This window comes from Chelonia mydas, chromosome 3, assembly GCF_015237465.2.
Source record: "Chelonia mydas isolate rCheMyd1 chromosome 3, rCheMyd1.pri.v2, whole genome shotgun sequence".
NCBI classification, from domain to species: Eukaryota; Metazoa; Chordata; order Testudines; family Cheloniidae; genus Chelonia; species Chelonia mydas.
In genome coordinates this window covers 160,135,147-160,158,061 of record NC_057851.1, presented here as the reverse complement: position 1 = coordinate 160,158,061, position 22,915 = coordinate 160,135,147, and the positions used below count along the sequence as shown (strand labels likewise).

At 40.8% G+C, this 22,915-nt stretch overlaps 1 protein-coding gene across 1 annotated transcript in view; it reads left to right on the top strand.

Moving 5' to 3' along the window:
* KCNK2 (potassium two pore domain channel subfamily K member 2) overlaps positions 1–22,915 on the top strand; it is a 206,922-nt gene that overhangs the window by 44,497 nt on the left and 139,510 nt on the right. The gene's annotated exons all lie outside the window — the stretch shown is intronic.

Genomic DNA, 22,915 nt, shown 5'->3' with positions numbered 1-22,915 from the left:
AAAATGCACCACAAATCCAACGATATAGCTCGATGATATTTTCATCCTCTGGACAGATGACTTAAACTCCCTCATAGATTTCCACCACAATTTCAACCACTCTCCATTTATCAAACTTTATCTAGAACACTCCGACACCAGCATCAGCTTCAATAGAGCCCCCAAAATGGCTATATACAAGAAACTCACTGATCACTTACCTCCACAGATCAGCAATCACCCCAGACACACCAAGAAATCTGTTATCGACAGGCAGGCACTCAGATACCACAAAATTTGCTCCAAAGAGAAAGTCCAGGATACACCCTTAAAACTGCCGTCACTAAAAAAGGGAAGTGTTCTACAAAAGATGCAGTTGTAAGTGCAATGGGTTATAACAACAACAAAACAGTTAAGATTAAAAGGGAAGTAGATTGCATCCTGGAAAAGGCCACTCAAATGCACCAGAAGAATTTGCTTCAGAACTGGGGGGGAAAACCCCACTTTCTGCACACCCCTACTTGTCAGCCACCACCCCACACTGGAACCTGTATGGAGTAACATTGAACACTTGCAACCCATTCTTGATGGGGACCACATCTTGCAAGAAATCTTTCACTTATCCCTCTTCTGGCCTTCAAACTCCACCCCCCCAACCCTGCCATGCTCATGATCAGATGCAAACTCCCCACAGACCAGGACACGCCAACTCAAAGCAGCACCAGATCTTGCTAGAACAACAGTTGCAAAGCCTTCAGACATATCTCCACTGCTACAATGATCAATATGCTGCACAACATTCCTGTAAAGATTCATGGGTCCTACACATGCCTATCACAATGTGTAATGTACCTCATCCAGTGCATCAAATGCCCCAGCAACAACTGTGTGGGAAAACCAGATAATCATTGTACTCTCAAATGAACTCACAGTAAAATAAGAAAACAACATTATCACCTTGGGACAAAACTTTCCACAAAGCAGTCACTCCATCTCAGATCCCTTAATCTTAGCCATCAAAGGAAACCTGCACAACCCTTTCAAAAGATGAGCCTGGGAACTTAAATTCATAACTCTGTTGGACACAAAACCATGGACTTAATAGAGATACTGGTTTTATGGCACATTACAACACTTTGTAAAACGCTCTACTGCCTGCTAACCTTTAATTGCCCATTTCAAGTGGTCTCCTTCAGCATGTGTGAACTCCTTATGCTTAACAATCTGTCCCACCTTATATTTAGTTTGGACACGCTGGCTACCTTCTCCAGACCTGAGGAAGAGCTCTGTGGAGCTCAAAAGCTTATCCCTTCCACCTACAGAAGTTGGTCCAATAAAAGATATTCCCTCACCCAATTTGCCTCATTAGATTTCAAATTGGCTGTTTCATTTTAGCAGTCAGTAGGGGGTGTGTGTGTGTGTGTGTATGTATGTATGTAAATATTTTAAGTATTTATTTGTATTAAAAAAGTTAATTTGACTGTGATGGTTGCAGACACCTCACAAACAAAAATATATGTGTTAAGGTTGGGCGAATAATTCGTAAAGCATATCCACTTAAACAACGTCTGCAAGCACCCAGATTTTGGTTTAATTTCTTTATTCATGTAAGGAATAGTCACTTCTCCTCAGGGGTGCTGGAACATTATTTATAGTGGGGGTGCTAATGATGGAAACCATGTATTTGGTGGTGTTACTGCTTCAAGCTAGAGGGTGTGCACAGCACCTCTAGTTCCAGCACCACTGCTTCTCCTTCCCCTCATAACTAACCTGGGTTGGGAAGAGGACTCTTTACATCTAAAGGCCCATTTTTTTAATAAAGGCTGCCTCTTTAAAGAGATGGAAGCTGGACCATGCTGACAGCAAACTATCTGTGACCTTTCTTGTTGTTTAAACATTTAAATATGATGTGGTAAACCTCAGAGTAATAGGAAGGCAAAGTTTCTTTTTGGCATCCCTCCACTGCATGATTTATCTCTTCCTTCTTAATTATTTGGCTCGTGCAGAAGGAAGGACTCTTGATAAAAGTAATCTTGCCCTTTTATTAGTTGCTTAGTATTTTGACACACTACCTAGTACACTAAAAAAGGATAGTAAATAAACAAAAGTGCAGTTCTTTAATGATTTCTGAGTTACCCAAAAATAATGTAATATTTCTTTGATGGGAGAGTGGGGCGGGGAATGGGGGATCAGAATTTTATTCTTGTTCTGCTTCAGGTGAAGATGAGATGAAGGTGACATAACAAAATAATGCACATAGGTATGCATACTATTGTGTCCTGGGCAGCATTCCAGGGGGAGTGGTGTATCTTCTCCCCTTTCTTTTTACCCCACTGGGAGCTGGAAACACCGAGGGCTAAATTCACAAAGGTACTTAGGTGCCTAAGCCCAACATTTAGGTGCTAATGAAATCTCACAACCACCACTCAACTACTGATAAACTCTGTAGGTACTTAAGTTTCTGTAGGTAGACATACACAAAGCCACCTAAGTCCTGATGCTGTTCCACAGTTAATGAGCTGATCAGAATCCCGGATCATTCCTGAGCCTCAGTGGGGTTTTCAAACTAGCCATTCCCCAGCCTATCTTGCCTGCAGGGTATAATCAAGAAGAAAGGAGCTGACCATGAAGGAGTTGGACAGAGGAAAATGTCAGAGAAGGCCTGGCAGTTCATAGAAAAGAATATGGGGGCATTCTATGCAGCTGGAAACAGACAAAGATGGGCAGGCTGTGGCCAGCAGAGGGAAGAGGACCAGGAGGAATTCTGTACAGGTCGACATTTCCAGAAGGATACCAGGTTCTCAGTGTGGAAGATATCTTTCAAGATCCAGCTGGTCCAAGGGAATGAATAGATATACAGGTCATACCTGTGGATGGCAGCTTGGTCCAACCCGTAAGAAAATCAAGTTTGCCCCTAAAGAGTTCTCTATCTGTCCAATGAAGACAGACTATTCTTGTTGGGGATTCAATACCCAGAAGAATTGAAAGAACATTCTGCAAAGGACAGGTGGACAACAGGAGAGTGTGCTGTCTTCCCAGAGCCAAGATACAAGATTCAGAGTGGTAGCCGTGTTAGTCTATATCAGCAAAAAGAACGAGGAGTACTTGTGACACCTTAGAGACTAACAAATTTATTTGAGCATAAGCTTTCGTGGGCTAAAACGAAAGCTTATGCTCAAATAAATTTGTTAGTCTCTAAGGTGCCACAAGATGTCACTCTAAGATTCGGTAGGCTTCTGAAGATGACTAGTAAGAATCCGTTGATGATGGTTCATATCACCCTGTGATGCAGTGTCAGTGCTATCTCACAAATAATAGATTTATTCTTCAACACACTTCTGAGTTTGCTGACGTATGTCCAAGCGATCATTGCTGAGATCCTTTTGTTCCATGGATGAAGGAAGGCAGAAGATTCTGCAGGAGAACCGCTCTCTAGAGAAGCAGCGTTGGACGGAGGGTTTGGCTTGGTGGAACATTGGTCCACCGTCTATGGGGAGAAAGAGCTGTATAGTTTTGGATTACCTCCATTTTAGTAGAAGACGGACCAGTTTTCTTGGGGCTAGGCTGGAGGGCATTAAACTAATAACAAAAAGGGGAAGGTAAAAAGAGGGAAGATTTGAGCACTCAATTTGCACAAAATTGATATGTTGAGAACAAAATTAATCAAAAAGTATGAAGAGAATAAATTCTTTAGTTGTCTATACAATACTAGCACCCTCAGTAACGAACAAGAGGAATTGGAAGCTAATTTATTAGCATAAATTTGATCTAGTTGGTATTACTGAAACCTGGTGGGAAGATTAATAAAGAATTAAAGGAGGGTAGTTTAATTCAAATCAGCGTGGGTTTATGGAAAATAGATCCTGTCAAACTAACTTTATAGCTTTTTTAATGCAATTACAAGTTTGGTTATTAAGATAATAGCATTGATGCAAATATACGTAGACTTTGTAAGGACATGGTACCACATGATATTTTGATTAAAAAAACTAGAATGATATAAAATTAACATGGCACACGTTAAATGGATTTAAAATTGGCTAACTGATGGGTCTCAAAATATAATTGTAAATGAGCAATCGTGGTTGAGGGGTGTGTGTGTTTTCAGAGGGGTCCTGCAGGGATCAGTTCTTGGCCATATGCGATTTAACATTTTTATCAATGACCTGGGAAAAGACATAAAATCATCACTGATAAAGTTCTGCAGATGACACAAAAATTGGAGGAGTGGTAAGTAATGAAGAGAACACAGGTCACTGATTAAGAGTAATCTGGATCCCTTGGTAAACTGGGTGCAAGTAAACAATATGCATTTTCATACAGCTCAGTGTAAATGTATGTATCTGGGAACAAAGAATGTAGGCCATACTTACGTGATGGGGACCTCCTGGCCTGATATGGGTTTTTTAAGATCCATTTACACCACTTCAGCCTTCTTCCCTGCAGAAAGCTAGAGGAACAGAGGTGAGGGTCTTGCCCCAATAGCCACCCTTTAAAAATTTGCTAATGTTGCCTAAAATAAATAGATTGCATTATTTGCACTATACTCTTTACTAATTATTATACAGAGTAAAATTCTGTACAGGGTACAGTTCTCTGGAGATTTTGAGCACGCCATAGGGCAATTTGCAAATTTAAGAGGCATCACTTTGTATCTGTCTCTTAGTTCAGAGAAATTAAGCTGCTGCCTGCAAGACATTACTGAGTCAAAGTTCCTCTGAGAAGGGAAGACCACCTTCCCTTCTCAGAGGTCCAAGTGTGACTTCCATTCTCTTTGAGGGGAGATGCATGCAAGTATTCAAAGATAATTTTGGGCATTCTACAATCAGATGCCCCATCCACTGGAGGGAGGGTGATCTAGAGGTTAGGATGCTAGCCTGGGATGTGAGAACCCTAGAATTCCATTGCCTGCTCCGCCACAAACTTCTTGTGTGACTTTGGGCAAGCACTTAATCTATCTGCCGGCCTCAATTCCCCATCTGTAAAACGGAGATACCTCACAGGGGTGTTGTGACAATAAATACATCAAAGATTGTGAGGTGCAGAGATATTATGGTAACAGGGGACCATATAAGTATCTAGGATATGTAGATCCAACAGTTCTTACTCATGAGAGTCGTTCTGTGACACAAGGAAGGGTTGGAGGTCTAGGCCCCAAATTTTAAAACTGTTTAATGCCTTGTATGGCCACTATTGGGTACTACATCTTGCAGATCGTATTTATGCATGGATAGACTTGATGATTTTAAATGTTTTGGGGCTGGTGGGTGCCGCTTTCTACTGTGCTTTCACTTCCATCCAGGAGCTACATACACTGCACAAAAGGAGATGTTTAGTTCTCTTTTATAATGGAGGTCTCCTTACTCCCAAATGTATCTTGTTAATATTGTCTCTTGTGTTTTCATGCCTAATTCTGAGGTCCCTCCTCCAGCAAACTCCCTTTGAAGATCATTAGCTGGCTAGATACTGAAAGCATTTGGGGGCTGATCCAAAGACTATTGAAGTCACCGGAAAAACTCCTATTGAATTCAATGGGCACTGGATCAGACCCTGAATGCCTGCCAGTTTTCTGGCGTCTGTTGAAGTCCAGTGTGAATTTTCCTGAATAAGAACTGAGTTATAGGTTCATAGGTTTGGCCTGTTGAGGCCTCGGTAGCAACAATAAGTGTTTTATTGGCTAAATTATCAGAGGCAAAAGCAGAAGAGAAACAACATATGGGCACTTCTTTCTAAACTTTTGGATTTAATGAAAATGTTTTAGAAAGAGCGGACAATCAGTTTTCTTTTATCAGTATTTATTGTTTTACCTGCCTTGAAATGTCAAAGCACTGTGTAAATAAAATAGGTGGTTCTGTTTCATTGTAACTTTTGTATCCTTTGGTGTTAAAATGCTGTAGTATAATTTGCCAGTATCATACATGTCAGAGAATTGAAGCACATCTCCCTGCTCATCCTAAAGCTACAGTACACTTTGGCCTTCCTTATACTTCAAATTTAGGTTGGCATTTCTGTGGTGCTCAGGGTGTGAAAAATCCACATCCCTGAGCACTGTAGTAATGCCAACCTAACCACTGGCAGCTAGGTCGATGGAAGAATGCTTCCATCGTCTTCTGTTGTGGGGGAAGGTGCTAGGTCTACCATGACAAAAAAAAGCATTTCAACCCTCTTACACGGATACCAGTAAGTCCTGTATTGCAAATGCAGACTTAAAAATCAGCCTCTCTTCTCTGAGTACTCCAGTGCTGATTGTACTGAAAAGGAGGAGTATGTTCAAAAAATAATTAGATACATTAGATGGAGGATAGATACATCAATAGGTATTACCCCAAGATGGTCAGGGACACAACGTCATGCTTTACATGAAATTTCCCCGTTCTGTTCGTTCCCTCTGAAGCATCTGGCAGTGGCAGCTGTCGGAAGATAGGATACTGGGCTAGAGGGACCATTCGTCTGACCCAATATGGCTGTTCTTGTGTGTGAGCCTTTCTTATCTAGAACATGTGTGTCTTTAAAGAAATGCACTTTGTTTCAGGAGCATTTAACTGACTAAACAGAGGTGGTTGTGAGTTGTTTTTCTTAGTAGGCCAAATGAGGTCTCTCTTTCTAGAAACTCTTTGAGATAGTGTATTTTAGAAAGTGATCCTTATCTCAGTATATCTTTTTCTTGCGGAATGTGTGCTTGCAGATCGACGAAAACATACTGCTCTGTGCCTAAAAGCAGAATTTTTTTGGCAGCTTTTTTTAAACACAGAACTATTTCAACTGTTATATGTATTCCAGGAACAATGAGATTAAAAAGCAAAACTCAGGATATGTGAACTCACATGAAGCAGAAAAAAGATTCCCATGAGATCCTCTGAACTGAAACCACCAGGTTTCACAAAGCTCTGGTAATGAGTGGGTAGAAAAATAGGATGTTTTTATAAATAGATACTCTTCTCAGTCCTGTAATTTTTTTAATTAGCTAATTAACTCACATGTTTCAAAAATAAAACAAAACATTCTCCTCCAGTCTGAGTATCATAACAAACTTGAAAATGGAGAGAGGCCCCCCACCATTCCCCTTTGTGAGAAAGTTAGAAGTGGATAAACTAAGGCCTGCAACCCCCTACTCACATGTACAATCCTGCTAATGAACTAGTCATGGTAATAAGGGCCACAGGACTGAGACCTAGAACAAAAACTATTTTTCAACCTTAACGTTGGACGCATGTCTGTGATTCTGTACTGTAAATTCTCAAATGGGATTGTACCTTTTATTTTTTTCTAAATAAACCGCATACCTGTTTCTAGGAGAGAGGAGCTTGCTAGACACAGACACAGGTTGCCTATCTAGGAACATGCAAGCATGAGCACAGAAATGATAGCATTACAGGGACAGCGGGGGTTGCAAACTCGGTGTGTTTGAGTGATACTTTTATTTGGAAGTAATATTTTAGGGAAATATTTTGATTTCTTACATTTTGTAAGAAAACCTTTACACGCTGAATGGAAAAATAAAAAATGTCTTATGACAGCAAATGTCTAAAGGTATAATTGAAAATTAAAACTTATTAAGAGCATGGATTTTTTTTTTCATTACCACAATGCTTTATTCTTAAAGTTACTATTCAGAGGAATTAATTATGCTTCCTAAAAGTGCAGTCAGTTAAACTACTACCTCAGTCTTCTAAAACAAAAAAACCCCTTGTTTTGATTTAGGAACTGTGGGCATGATCTCAAAGGTTAGTGGTGTCAGGTGGAGTCTTTTGACTTCAGTGGACTTTGGATCAGAAGCGATATGCCTCAAGTTCAGTGTGGTTAGTATATTTAATAACTATTTTCAGCAGCATATTAACACAAATTTCATATTTTCTACCAGGTCCACTGCAGATTATATTTAGCTATAATATGCAATTTCTTTTTAAATTCTCGACTTCTACTGTACACATCACAATTTAATATTTTTTCAGTACTTACTTGAGTTCAGATTCTTGTCCTGTTCTTGGATTTCTTGCAAACAAGACAGAACTGCTCTCTAAATCGCTTTTTAAATTAAAACTAAGTTGCAACAACACAATCTGCTTCGAAATATGTAACCCACATTAGAAGCTTCATTTATATTTTTATGGTTTGAGTGGTCAAAATGTATTATAATGCACTTTTTCTATCTGTATTGCCAATACATATGCCTGTAGTCCCAGTGAAGTTGATGGGTCTCTGTGCAGGCATAGAGGCCCATATTAGAACAGCATGTCAAAGTGGGGCGTATAGAAGACTGGCTAACTGCCATGTTATGGATCAAGCCATGTTGCACAACCTTATGCTTTCTACACAAACCAAACATTGCACTGAAGTTGACAGAATATTTTTATTTTATGGGTCCTGATTCTGTTCCTTATCTCTTCATGCAGTTCAAAAATGATTGCATGATATGTATAGACTGCTTAGATTTTTTTTAAAGTACACCTCACCATATTTTAAGTAGCATAAGTTATGCTATACTAGAAATTGGCAGACTCTTAAAAAACCTTGTTCCACAAATGCAATCATCTGAAAGATGAAGTGCTGTTTAGTGAAGTATTCATTTTAGAATGGATTGGGTTTCGCAGTAATCACTTTGAAACAGAATCTCCAGCTTCGTTGCCCTTTATCCAGTTGAGAAATGCCTGCTGTTTTGTTGTTCTGTTTTCATTTCCATCATATTCCAAGCCAGAAATGCAGCATTGTCTAAAATGTGGTGTTAGGTAATTGAGAGAGGCAGCTGAAAGGTCAAATCTCTTGCAGACTGGTAAAACCACATAGCTTAAATTTAAATTAAAGCCACTGTGTGTGATCAGACTTATGATTGTAGCATAATTTATAAAATAAAGAACACTGTCATTAAGGACTAGGACTGCAGTCCTGATGAATAAAGCTAAACTTTGATTGACTTCCCTTTAGATGTGTGCTGGGTTTTCTTCTGGTTGAGGTGAGGGTAATTATTTGGATTTCCGTTGCCCTTCCCAATACTCCTTTCACTTCTTCCCACCCTTCACAAAAATTCCTGTGTAGGAAATAAACAAAAACTCCTCATCAGAGAGTTCCTTGTGTAAGGACTTCAGCTACCTCTTTCAGCTGTTCACCAACCTCTCCTTTTATACTAGATTTTCTTCTGAAGCAAATGCATCATGTGCCACCTGCTGTGAATATAATACATTTAGCAGTATTCTGGAGAGAGTGCTGTCACCACAGTTTATATTCTCACAGCTTGTGACTTCACCTCTAAGAAACCCTGTAGGATCTTTCAGATTCCTCTCAGAACCTCAATGTGATGCATTCCCTAGGTGTGGCTGACTCTAGAGACTGTCAGTGCTACAATGGAAATGGCCATATACCTCATGGCAGAGGCTGTGACCATGATTTTCAAACGTGGGTACCTAAAATTCATCCCCCAAATTGTAGTGTTTAAAGTCCGAAGGGGCAATTATGATCATCTAGTCAGATCTCCTGTGATTCACTCATATTTAAGCACCCAAATGAATCTGTCCTGACTTTGAAGTCAAATGTGGGAGATGAGGGTACTCAGCATTTTTGAAAATTAGGCTAGTCGATTTTTATTTTGTGTGTGTGTTACTTCTACAGTAGCCCTAACCCTTCCTTTTGAAGAGCCAAGAAAAGGACTGAGGTTGGATCCTCTGCAGAACGCTTACCTCTTGTTTTCTTGGTGGCCTTTTCCTATGAGATGCACATGAACTACTTTATGGTTTTACTCCTTAATGATGGTGAGGGCTCTGGGGATCTTTTTTTTCCTCTGGGCTACTTTGAAGTGTTTTGAATACCTTGCGGTTTTTTGATGGGTTCTTTTTTTTACCTCATTATATATAGTTGCAATCTGATATTAAAATATCCAAAGGGAACTGAAATTTTAACCTATGCATTTCCAACAAGGGTACAACATTTAATCTGCTGTGAAATCTCTTAGCTAAGAATACATAGAAACTGTACACACGGGGTGTTTTTAGAAAAAGTTGCAGCTGAAAAGTCGGTCCTTGAATGAGCATCTACAAACCAAACATTCTGTCCTTGACTGACTAAGATCCTCATGGGAGAGAAGAAAAACATCCTTTATTAGTCTTGTAAAATGCACTTTTTTGTCATTGTTAAATGGATTCCGTGCATTTATTCTGTCTTCCTAAATGTAGGGTAAGAAAGATCTGATAGTTATGTTCTGAATTTGCCCCTCGCTTCTATACTTGTTATACCAGGTAATTAACACAACTTGAATATAATAAAACACCACTATAAAAGTTCAACCCACTACCTGTTGCCTGTTAAGAAAGAGGGCCGGTATGTCAAAAAGGAAACTCTATATAGATGGGTTCTGTCAGATGAATTCTACAAGCTTTTGGCTCCAATGTGCCTTGGAAACTGTGAAATAGCAGAAAATTGGTTATGAGCTCTTCAGTATGAAAGGGTGACTAGTGTCTTCAGAGTGTAAATGTTCTTGAGAGCATCACAGAATCATAGAATATCAGGGTTGGAGGGGACCTCAGGAGGTCATCTAGTCCAACCCCCTGCTCAAAGCAGGACCAATCCCCAGCTAAATCATCCCAGCCAAGGCTTTGTCAAGCCTGACCTTAAAAACCTCTAAGGAAGGAGATCTCACCGCTTCCCCAGGTAACCCATTCCAGCGCTTTTTCACAAGGAGGGTGGTGAAGTTTTTCCTAATATCCAACCTAAACCTCCCCCACTGCAACTTGAGACCATTACTCCTTGTTCTGTCATCTGCTACCACTAAGAACAGTCTAGATCCATCTTCTTTGGAACCCCCTTTCAGGTAGTTGAAAGCAGCTATCAAATCCCCCCTCATTCTTCTTTTCTGCAGACTAAACAATCCCAGTTCCCTTAGCCTCTCCTCATAAGTCATGTGTTCCAGTCCCATAATCATTTTTGTTGCCCTCCGCTGGACTCTTTCCAATTTTTCTGTATCTTTCTTGTAGGGTGGGGCCCAAAACTGGACACAGTACTCCAGATGAGGCCTCACCGACGTCGAACAGAGGGGAATGATCACACCCCTCGATCTGCTTGCAGTGCCCCTACTTATACAGCCCAAAATACCATTAGCCTTCTTGGCAACAAGGGTATACGGTTGACTCATAACCAGCTTCTTGTCCACTGTAACCCCTAGGTCCTTTTCTGCAGAACTGCTGCCCCGCCATTTGGTCCCTCGTCTGTAGCAGTGCATGGGATTCTTCTGTCCTAAGTGCAGGACTCTGCACTTGTCCTTTTTGAACCTCATCAGATTTCTTTTGGCTCAATCCTCTAATTTGTCTAGGTCCCTCTGTATCCTATCCCTACCCTCCAGCTTATCTACCACTCCTCCCAGTTTAGTGTCATCTGCAAACTTGCTGAGGGTGCAGTCCACGCCATCCTCCGGATCATTAATGAAGATATTGAACAAAACCGGCCCGAGGACTGACCCTTGGGGCACTCCGCTTGATACTGACTGCCAGCTAGACATGGAGCCATTGATCACTACCCGTTGAGCGCGACAATCTAGCCAGCTTTCTATCCACCTTATAGTCCATTCATCCAGCCGATACTTCTTTAACTTGCTGGCAAGAACACTGTGGGAGACCGTGGCAAAAGCTTTGCTAAAGTCAAGGAACAAGACGTCCACTGCTTTCCCCTCATCCACAGAGCAAGTTATCTTATCATAGAAGGCAATTAGGTTAGTCAGGCATGACTTGCCCTTGGTGAATCCATGCTGACTGTTCCTGATCACTTTCCTCTCCTCTAAGTGCTTCAGAATTGATTCTTTGAGGACCTGCTCCATGATTTTTCCAGGGACTGAGGTGAGGCTGTCTGGCCTGTAGTTCCCCAGATCCTCCTCCTTCCCTTTTTTTAAAGATGGGCACTACACTGGCCTTTTTCCAGTCATCCAGGACCTTGCCCGATCGCCATGAGTTTTCAAAGATAATGGCCAATGGCTCTGCAATCATATCCGCCAACTCCTTTAGCACCCTCGGATGCAGTGCATCCGGCCCCATGGACTTGTGCTTGTCCAGCTTTTCTAAATAGTCCTGAACCACTTCTTTTCCCCACAGAGGGCTGGTCACCACCTCCCCATGCTGTGCTGCCCAGTGCAGTAGTCTGAGAGCTGACCTTGTTCGTGAAGACAGAGGCAAAAAAAGCATTGAGTACGTTACTTTTTCCACATCCTCTATCACTAGGTTGCCTCCCTCATTCAGTAAGGGGCCCACACTTTCCTTGACTTTCTTCTTGTTGCTAACATACCTGAAGAAACCCTTTTACTCTTAACATCCCTTGCTAGCTGCAACTCCAAGTGTGATTTGGCCTTCCTGATTTCACTCCTGCATGCCTGAGCAATATTTTTATACTCCTCCCTGGTCATTTGTCCAATCTTCCACTTCTTGTAAGCTGCTTTTTTTATGTTTAAGATCAGCAAGGATTTTCCTGTTAAGCCAAGCTGGTCGCCTGCCATATTTACTGTTCTTTCTACACATCAGGATGGTTTGTTCCTGCAACCTCCATATGGATTCTTTAAAATACAGCCAGCATCTGCGTAAGTATAGCACTAAACAGTGTGGTGGTTTAATAGAATGCCTTTTATTCTCTTCAGAACTGAATTAAAACTGCACTGGACCAAAAAGATAAAAGTTTCTCTTGACAGAGGAAATACAATGGCAGGAAAGATAAACAGGTCTGTATCCAGAAAGCATGCTTACTATTGAAGGAGGAAAATGCAAGCTTTGCAAAAAAGTTCAGGATTTCTAGTAAACCTGCAGATGCTATTTAAACTCAGTGCTTTTCCAGTATAGAAATATTGCTCTCCCACCAGGACAATCCTATTTTCACCTCCACAGGTGCAGAGGGCCATGCATACAGTAGATGTCTGCTATGGAGTTGGGAAGTAGGCATGAAGAATGGCAGGCAGGTAGTGTATACCCCTGCACGGTGTCAAACTCCATGGCCTATTCTACATGCTGTTGCACATGCAGTGGGGCGGGAGGGATCTGCCTTCTGTTGGATCCTCTGGTGTTTTGTCAACCCTTGTTGAAGGTCACAAGCCCTTAGCCTGGAACATCAAAACACTCCCCTTTTGGGTCCAGAAGGGAGGATTCCTCCAGTCTTCTCCCCACTGACTTCCCCATTGTCCAGCCCAGTCTCTCAGGCTCACCAGTGGGGAGAGGAGTTTGGCTGACTGGGAATAACCCCATGATCACAAGATACAGGACTGGTCCTCCATTAGAAGGCAGTGCACCTAAAAATCTTAGCGCAACTAATACAAAATACTGTTGCTGGGAGTCTTCTGGGATGTGTGCCTTCTTTAGTTAAGACTATCTCTAAATTTTATAACAGCCTCTTCTTTCCCTTTGTTAATGTTTGAATAACCTGGGAGGGGGCAAGCCTTGTAGTTATTAATACAAAAAGCGATAGGTGAACACAACTTGAAAACACTATTTTGCTGAGTTTATTCTTCATGATATAGCATTGTACATGGACTCGGCCATTCAGAGTGCAGGGACTTGTACAGTTATGAATATCTAACTAGAGATTTTTCTGCAGTCTGGTCATGGATGTCTAATTTGCATAATTGTAGTGTTACTATTCAATAATAGGGAAGTAGAAGAATCACTGTAATCTGGCTATTTGTGCCAGTTAGCCAGTCAGAATGCAGGGAGTAGCATAATGGTTGTAAAGTTCCATTCCAATAATGCCACTGTGAATATGCATGTATCACCCCTTAGTATGTCTGCCAGAATTCTCCTGGCATCTGTACTTAGACTTTTCAAGATGCCATGTCAGCTTCTTGCTCCTCTTGGATGAAGCAGAAATACTGCAAAATTTACCCAAGAATAGGAAAAATAATTCTCAACAGCAAAGAAAACAGTGCTGTGAAATTGTTCCAAGGAAAACAGTAAGTAAACCAACCAACCCACGATCCTCATGGTAGTCCACACACACTCCTGATTCATTTCCCTCATTCCTCCCTTCTCTCCTCACAAACCCATCCTTCATTCCTTACAGCAAGGTTCTCGTCCTCAGAAGAACTGTCCTCTTTATGCCTTCATCATCATTGGTTTCTACTGGGAGAACCCAGCCTCTTTCTCCTCATTCAGTTTCTAAACAAAGTATAAACTAGAGGTCCCCATAGGGCTGGGGAGGGAGCACCACCCACCAGCTCTGCTCCTGGCCCTGCTCTTGCCCCCAGCTGTGGCCCTAGCCTTGGCCCTCTTATCCCTGTCTGTGTCCCCACCTCCTGGAGATGTGGCCCCGCTCCTGGCTTGGGGGAGGGAGATGCAGACACAGGTAAGAGGGGGCATGAGGTAAAAAGTTTGGGAACCGCTGGTATAAACAGACCTATGTTGTGGCAGGGAATAACCTTCCTGGCCTGTAGGGAGAGAAGGGTGGAGATGAAGAGAATAGAGATGCAGGGAGGGGAGAAAGTTAAGGGGGCTGAGAAGAGATGATGATAAAAGGGGCAAAAACCTCCTTTTGGTCTGGTTTCCTCTATAGTTTGCATCTTGGCATTTTGTCAGCTCATTTCATGTAGTTTGTTTTCTCCTTCGTTTAATATTTAAATATTTAATTACAATTTTAATTACATAACTTGAGAGTACTACCTCACTCAGCAATAACCTCATCTTCAGCTAATAAACTCCTATTGCCCATGAGCTTAAATGCTTATTTGCTGTAAACACTTTGGCCTGGGAGTTCCTTCAGCCCTAGATACAGTTATTACCTCCTAAACCGGAAACATCCTCAAGTTATCAATATATTAAAATTTAACTAATTTTGGAGCAACGATGAGTTCAGAAGATCCTGAAGAGCAATCCACTTTCATGACAATAATGTGGTATAAACCTGCCCAATTTTCATTGTGATTCAAGGATTATTGTAGTTAAAATGGGAAAAAAATGTAAGGAAAAGAGGGTATTTTAAAACATTCCTTCATAAATCATTTTTCTGGATCTTCCAGTTCTTATTTTCCACCTCTTCTAGCCTGCAAGCAATCTGGAGTGCAGAGTGCCTGAATAAGGGGGGAGGGATAGCTCAGTGGTTTGAGCATTGGCCTGCTAGACCCAGAGTTGTGAGTTCAATCCTTGAGGGGGCCATTTAGGGATCTGGGCCAAAAATTGGGGATTGGTCCTGCTTTGAGCAGGGGGTTGGACTAGATGACCTTCTGAGGTCCCTTCCAACCCTGATATTCTATGATTCTATGATCTGCATTTTCTACAGTGGACATATTGTTGGTGCTTGGCAAATAGCAATAGAATCATAACAGAAATGCTGTAGCTCTAGACGGGATTGTGAATTTATCTGAAAGCTTAATTGGCAGTCAGGATACAATGAAAGGGGTCCAGCATTTTCTGTGGCACTTCCGTTGGGCTCTGGCACTGTACAATCCCAAGGGTCAGATTTTGGCCAACCCCTGCATAGGTGCAAGAGAGAGGAAGGATAGCATGCACCCATGCATAGGCACCGGCCAGCATCCTGTTGGTGGAAGAAGTGAGTGCTTTCTTCAAGTGCTGGGGCATTTAGTGGTAAGAAAGGTAGTTGGACAAGGGGGGTTTTGGGTGTGTAAATTGTACCCTCTGAAAGAGAAACTGTTTTGGTACAAAGGGCTGAATTCTTTTCTCAGAGGTGCATATGTGACTCCGCTGACTCTGATGGGAGCTGCATGCAAACACCCAAATGCATAATTTGGACATTTTACAATCTATGGCTCTATCTAGGGGTTGTTAGGGTGCTATCCTGAGACCTGGGTTTAATTCCTTGCTCTATCACAAACTTCCTGTGTGACCTTGGCACAGTCACTTAATGTCTTGTCTGTGAGGCAGAGATAATAGTACCTCCAGACGTCATGGGAGTTTTGTAAAGATATTAGGACTGTCCATTCATCACAGTTAACTCACACGATTAACTCGAAAAAATTAATCGTGATTGAAAAAATTAATCACAATTGCAGTTGTAATTGAATTGTTAACAATAGTATACCATTTGAAATGTGCTAAATATTTTGGATGTTTTTCTACATTTTCAAATATATTGATTTGGAACAACATAGAATGCAAAGTGTACAGTGCTCACTTTATATTATTTATATTACAAATGTTTTCACTGTAAAAATGATAAACAAAAGAAATAGTATTTTTCAATTCACCTCATACAAGTACTGTAGTGCAATCTCTTTATCATGAAAGTTGAACTTACAAATGTAGAATTATGCACAAAAACTAACTGCACTGAAAAACAAAATAATGTAAAACTTTAGAGCCTACAACACCTCTCAGTCCTACTTCTCATTCAGCCATCGCTAGGATGAGCAAGTTTATTTACATTTACGGGAGATAATACTGCCCGCTTCTTATTTATAATGTCACCAGAAAGTGAGAACAGGTGTTCGCGTGGCACTTTTATAACCAGCATTGCAAGGTATTTACATGCCAGATATACTAAACATTCTTATGCCCCTTCATGCTTTGGCCACCATTCCAGAGGACATGCTTCCTTGCTGATGATGCTCGTTAATTAAATTTGTGAACGAACTCCTTGGGGGAGAATTGTATGTCTCCTGCTCTGTGTTTTACCCGCATTCTGCCATATATTTCATGTTATAGCAGTCTCAGATGATGACCCAGCACATGTTCATTTTCAGAACACTTTCACTGCAGATTTGACAAAACGCAAAGAAGGTACCAATGTGAGATTTCTAAAGATAGCTACAGCACTTAACCCAAAGTTTAAGAATCTGAAGTGCCTTCCAAAATCTGAGCAGGACAAGGTGTGGAGCATGCTTTCAGAAGTCTTAAAAGAACAACACTCCCATATAGAAACTACAGAACCCGAACCACCAAAAAAGAAAATCAGCCTTCTGCTGGTGGCATTTGAGTCAGATGATGAAAATGAACATGCGTCAGTCTGCGCTGCTTTGGATCATTATCGAGCAGAACCCATCATCAGCATGGACGCATGTCCTCTGGAATCGTGGTTGAAACATGAAGGGACATATGAATTTTTAGCGCATCTGGCATGTAAATGTCTTGCAACACCGGCTAGAACAGTGCCATGCGAATGCCTGTTCTCACTTTCAGGTGATGTTGTAAACAAAAAGCGGCCAGCATTATCTCCTGCAAATTTAAACAAATGTGTATGTCTGAGTGATTGGCTGAACAATAAGTAGGACTGAGCGGACTTTGTTTTGTTTTTGAATGCAGTTAATTTTTTGTGCATAATTCTACATTTGTAAGTGCAACTTTCATGATAAAGACATTGCACTACAGTGCTTGTATTAAGTGAATTGAAAAATATTATTTTATTTTTACAGTGCAAATAATTATAATAAAACTAAATATAAAGTGAGCACTGTACACTTTGTATTCTGTGTTGAAATTGAAATCAATATATTTGAAAATGTGGAAAACATCCAAAAATATATAAATAAATCGTATTCTATTGTTTAACACTGTGATTAATCACGATTAATTTTTTTATATAGCTTGACAGCCCTAAAAGATACATATGCTAAACATTGTGAAGTGCTCAGATACTATGATAATGAGGGCATAGATAGATAGATAGATTCAGCAACCCTTAGTCATGTGATTAGTCCTAGGAAGGGATGCAGGGTTGGATTATACATTTCGATCTATTTCATACATAGTATGTCTACTGTCGGGTACTGCATCTTGAAGACTGTTTTATACATGCCCCATTTGCAGATATATATACACAGTGAACAAAAGAAGATGCTTATTTCTCAGGTTTAGTGGAAGTCTCCCTACTCCCAATGTTATCTGGCCAGTGTTGTTGTGTGTGTTTTCATGCACTAATGGTCAAATTCTGAGGACCCTTCTCTCAGGACTCGCATTAAGTTAATTAGCCAGCTAGGTACTGAGAGCATTGAGGGCCTGATCCAAAACCCATTAAAGTCAATGGAAAGACTCCTATTGAACTCAAGGTACTCCAGATCAGGCCCTGAATGCCTGTCAAGTTTCAAGTTTCCACTGTCAGTGTGAATTTGCCTGAATAAGAACTGTGTAAAAATGGAGAGAAGGCTTTGAGGTTTGGCCTGTTTAAGCATGGGTGCCAGTAATAAGTGTTTCCTGGCTAAATGACCAGTGACAAAAGCTGTAGAGAAAACTCTGGGAGCCCAGAAGAGGAAACCTGGTTGATTCAACTAGCATTCCAATCACAGTGCATCCCTCCTGCTCTAGGGCACAGGGAGAATCTAGCCTCCAGCATGGGTGTTCTTGAGTTCTGAACACCAGGGTGCTCCAAGTCCCACAGAGCATGCAGACTTCATAACTCATGGTTCTGGGGACATGGTGGTGGCAGCAAAACTGCCAAGTAGACCACTACTGGGTCCTTCCAATGCCATTTTTGGTGTGTGTGTGCGGGGGTGCGCATATCAAGAATGAAATGGAATAAGTCATGAGGATTTTCTCCTGGATCCCAATGAAGCATTTTCAAAGGAGCAGCCTTCTGTCTGAGGAAACAGAATGTTAAAAAAAAAGTATTAATTTTTGTTTTTGGGGGTATCCTGATTTCTAGGTGTGGTAAAGATTTCCAGGCTTTCCTCCCTTCTGCTCACTAGTCATGTATAGCATGCAACAGGCCTGTTAGTTTGACAGCTGTAGTGTGCAAGGTCTTGGAAAAATTTTTGAAGGAGAAAGTAGTTAAGGACATTGAGGTCAATGGTAATTGGGACAATACAACATGGTTTTACAAAAGCTAGATCATGCCAAAACAACCTGATCTCCTTCTTTGAGAAGGTAACAGATTTTTTAGACAAAGGAAACACAGTGGATCTAATTACCTCGATTTCAGTAAGGCATTTGATATGGTTCCACATGGGGAATTATTAGTTAAATTGGAAAAGATGGAGATCAATATGAAAATTGAAAGGTGGATAAGGAACTGGTTACAGGGGAGACTACAACAGGTCATACTGAAAGGTGAACTGTCAGGCTGGAGGAAGGTTACTAGTGGAGTTCCTCAGGGATCAGTTTTGGGACCAATCTTATTTAATCTTTTTATTTCTGACCTTGGCACAAAAAGTGGGAGTGTGCTAATAAAGTTTATGGATGACACAAAGCTGGGAGGTCTTGCCAATATAGAGAAGGACAGGGATATCATACAGGAAGATCTGGATGACCTTGTAAACTGGAGTAATAGTAATAGGATGAAATTTAATAGTGAAAAGTGCAAGGTCATGCATTTAGGGATTAATAACAAGAATTTTTGTTAAAAGCTGAGGACTCATCAGTTGGAAGTAACAGAGGAGGAGAAGGACCTCAGAGTATTGGTTGATCACAGGATGACTATGAGCAGCCAATGTGATATGGCCGTGAAAAAAGCTAATGCGGTCTTGGGATGCATTAGGTGAGGTATTTCCAGTAGAGATGAGGAGGTGTTAGTACTGTTATACAGGGCACTGGTGAGACCTCATCTGGAATACTGTGTGCAGTTCTGGTCTCCCATGTTTAAGAAGGATGAATTCAAACTGGAACAGGTACAGAGAAGGGCTACTAGGATGATCAGAGGAATGGAAAACCTGTCTTATGAAAGGAGACTCAAAGAGCTTGGCTTGTTTAGCCTAACCAAAAGAAGGCTGAGGGGAGATATGATTGCTCTCTATAAATATATCAGAGGGATAAATACCAGAGAGGGAAAGGAATTATTTAAGCTCAGTACCAATGTGGGCACAAGAACAAATGGATATAAACTGGCCATCAGGAAGTTTAGACTTGAAATTAGATGAAGGTTTCTCTCCACCAGGGGAGTGAAGTTCTGGAACAGCCTTCCAAGGGGAGCAGTGGGGGCAAAAGACATATCTGGCTTCAAGACTAAGCTTGATAAGTTTATGGAGGGGATGGTCTGATGGGATAGCCTAATTTTGGCAATTAATTGATCTTTGACTGTTAGCGGTAAATATGCCCAATGGCCTGTGATGGGATGTTAGATGGGGTGGGATCTGAGTTACTACAGAGAATTCTCTCCTGGGTGTCTGGCTGGTGAGTCTTGCCCACATGCTCAGGGTTTAGCTGATCACCGTATTTGGGGTCGGGAAGGAATTTTCCCCCAGGGTAGATTTGCAGAGGCCCTGGGGGTTTTTTGCCTTCCTCTGCAGCGTGGGGCATGGGTCACTTGCTGGAGAATTCTCTGCACCTTGAAGTCTTTAAACCATGATTTGAGGACTTCAATAGCTCAGACATAGGTTAGGGATTTATTACAGGAGTGGGTGGCTGAGATTCTGTGGCCTGCGTTGTGCAGGAGGTCAGACTAGACAATCATAATGGTCCCTTCTGACCTTAAAGTCTATGAGTCTATGAGCTCTTCTAATGTTTCTCTACCCAAGACTTGCATCCTGTCTCCTTATCCTGCTACTACAGATACTAGCCTGGAACAAAGCCCATAACAGTGAAATTAAAAAGTTCATGGGCCAAAACCTCTGAGTTACACTGGTGCAATCCAACTTAAGTCAAGAGGCTTGCACCTATGTACAGTAACTGAGAGGATAACTTTACCTGAGCCCATATTTTTAAAAGTATTTAAGTGCCCAAGTCCCATTGAAATCAATGGGAGTTAGGTGCCTAAATACCTTTAAAATCTGGTTCCTTGTTTCTATTTCTACAGCTCTGGCATGGATTTTGCTTGCTTTCGCTTTACAAATGCGGTAGCATTAAAAAAATCTGGAGATGAGGTGTATGACATTGCTGCTACTATCACAACTTCTTGCATGTCAGGGTGTCTATAGGGAGGGCTCTCAGGAAATTGGCAAAGGGATATGGAGCCTTTCATCTCTAGAACGTAAGAACGGCCATACTGGGTCAGACCAAAGGTCCATCTAGCCAAGTATCCTGTCTTCCGACAGTGGACAATGCCAGGTGCCCCAGAGGGAATGAACAGAACAGGTAATCATCAAGTGATCCATCCCCTGTCCCCCATTCCCAGCTTCTGGCAAACAGGCTAAGGACACCTAGGTTAGAAATTCACACAAGCAGCTCTCTTTCAGAACTCTGTTCTATTTAGTGACAGCCCCAACCTTTATGCGAGCTGCAGTAGAGTTCAGCTTTCCTATTTGCATACAAGATCACTAAACTACTACAGTGGAACCTCAGAGTTACAAACACCTTGGGAATAGAGGTTGTTCATAACTCTGAAATGTTCATAACTCTCAACAAAACATTATGGTTGTTCTTTCAAAAGTTTACAGCTGAACATTGACTTAATACAGCTTTGAAACTTTACTATGCAGAAGAAAAATGCTGCTTTGCCTTTTTTTTTTTTAGTAGTTTACATTTAACATGATACTGTATTTGTCTTTTTTTTTTTTTTGTCTCTGCTGTGGCCTGACTGCATACTTCCGTTTCTAAATGAGGTGTGTCGTTGACTGCTCAGTTCGTATCTCTGGTGTTCGTAACTCAGAGGTTCTACTGTAGTATTTATCTCATTAGTAAAAGTATTTTAATATAGCTGTAGATGAATGATGACCTATACATGTAGAGTGTGTGTGTGTGACATTTATATCTGCAACTATGTATAAGTAATAAATCGGTGTGTGTGTCACTGCTGATTCACTAGTAGTACATATTACACCATATTAATGTTGTTTATTTCTATTGAGCCATAGGTGCGTGTGACATTTCAAAAATATAAGACTGTTCTTTTCCCCATAGAGCTTACTGCCAAATACTCTACGTGAATGGAATATACTAGGGGTTATTCTTCAGGCAATCATTTTGGATTACTAGTTTTTATATTGAACACCTGGCATGTTTGGACAGTTGGCGGGTTGGGTTGATTATTTGTCTAAAAGAGGGTGGGAATAGCACATATTTCAGTAGTAAGGACAAGGATTTCTGATGAGCAGGGGGGTTTTTTGTTGTTTTTTTTTGTTTTTTTAATTCTTCCATCACCATCAATCTGTTGGGGGTCAGAAGAGTGCAGAAAAAGATCACTAGAGAATAAATGATTTCTTCGTGGAGTTATTTTAAACAGTCAACTAATGGGAAGTTTCTTTGATCTATTTTAGTTGAATTGATTCATTCGGTTAATTACTGTGTTTGAACTGGGTAAGCAGGAATTTTCTGTGTGTTTCTGCATCCTTGGGTAGTTTGTCTTTTTAAGTGTCAGGCACGTAACTTTGATGAAACCTTTGAAGAGAGGTATTGTCATTCTAGTGTTTAAAGAATAAGGTTAAATATCCATTAATGATAAATGTACCCATAAGCAACTAAAGGTATATTGTTTCTGTCATGTGATTGGGAACTCATATGTACATGTGTTTAGCTCCCTGTGTGAGATTTGTCAAAGGCAGAAAGGACAATTCGGCATTGCAAAATCATTTTGATGAAAAATTTCTGACCAGCTCGAGCTTTGACCCTACCATAACTGAAGTCCTTGGGAGTTAGACCAATAAGAGCAGGAGCAGTGCCTTAAAGAATAAAATTACCATTTTCATTAGGGTCTTTCATCATTACAGATCAATTCAGTCTTAGTTGGGATTCTAACTTTGGTATGTTAGAATTTCAAGACGTGCAGTTAAAATACACACTGGTAGATTCTCAGCTAGGGTAAATTGTCATAAATTTACACTCTCTGAGGCTATGCCCCAGGGTGTTATCTTGGCAATTTAGCTTATGTATTTTTGTAACTCTCACTAGGCACATAAGTACTTTTCTAAATTTGGCCCCAAGGTACTTTTGAAAATAGGATCTGGGCTCTTATTCACTTAGGCACTTCTACATTACCATTAAGAGCACAATTTTCAGAACTTACTCTCTGCAACATTTTAAGTTGGGATGAGAGATATTTTTACAGCTTCCATAGGGACAGGTTTTGTTGTTTTTTTCCCTTTAAGATGTTCGCATTGGATGAAGCCTTACATAAATGTTTGAATCAGCAATCTCCTTAAAATGTAAAGCGATTATGAGGAAGAACATGA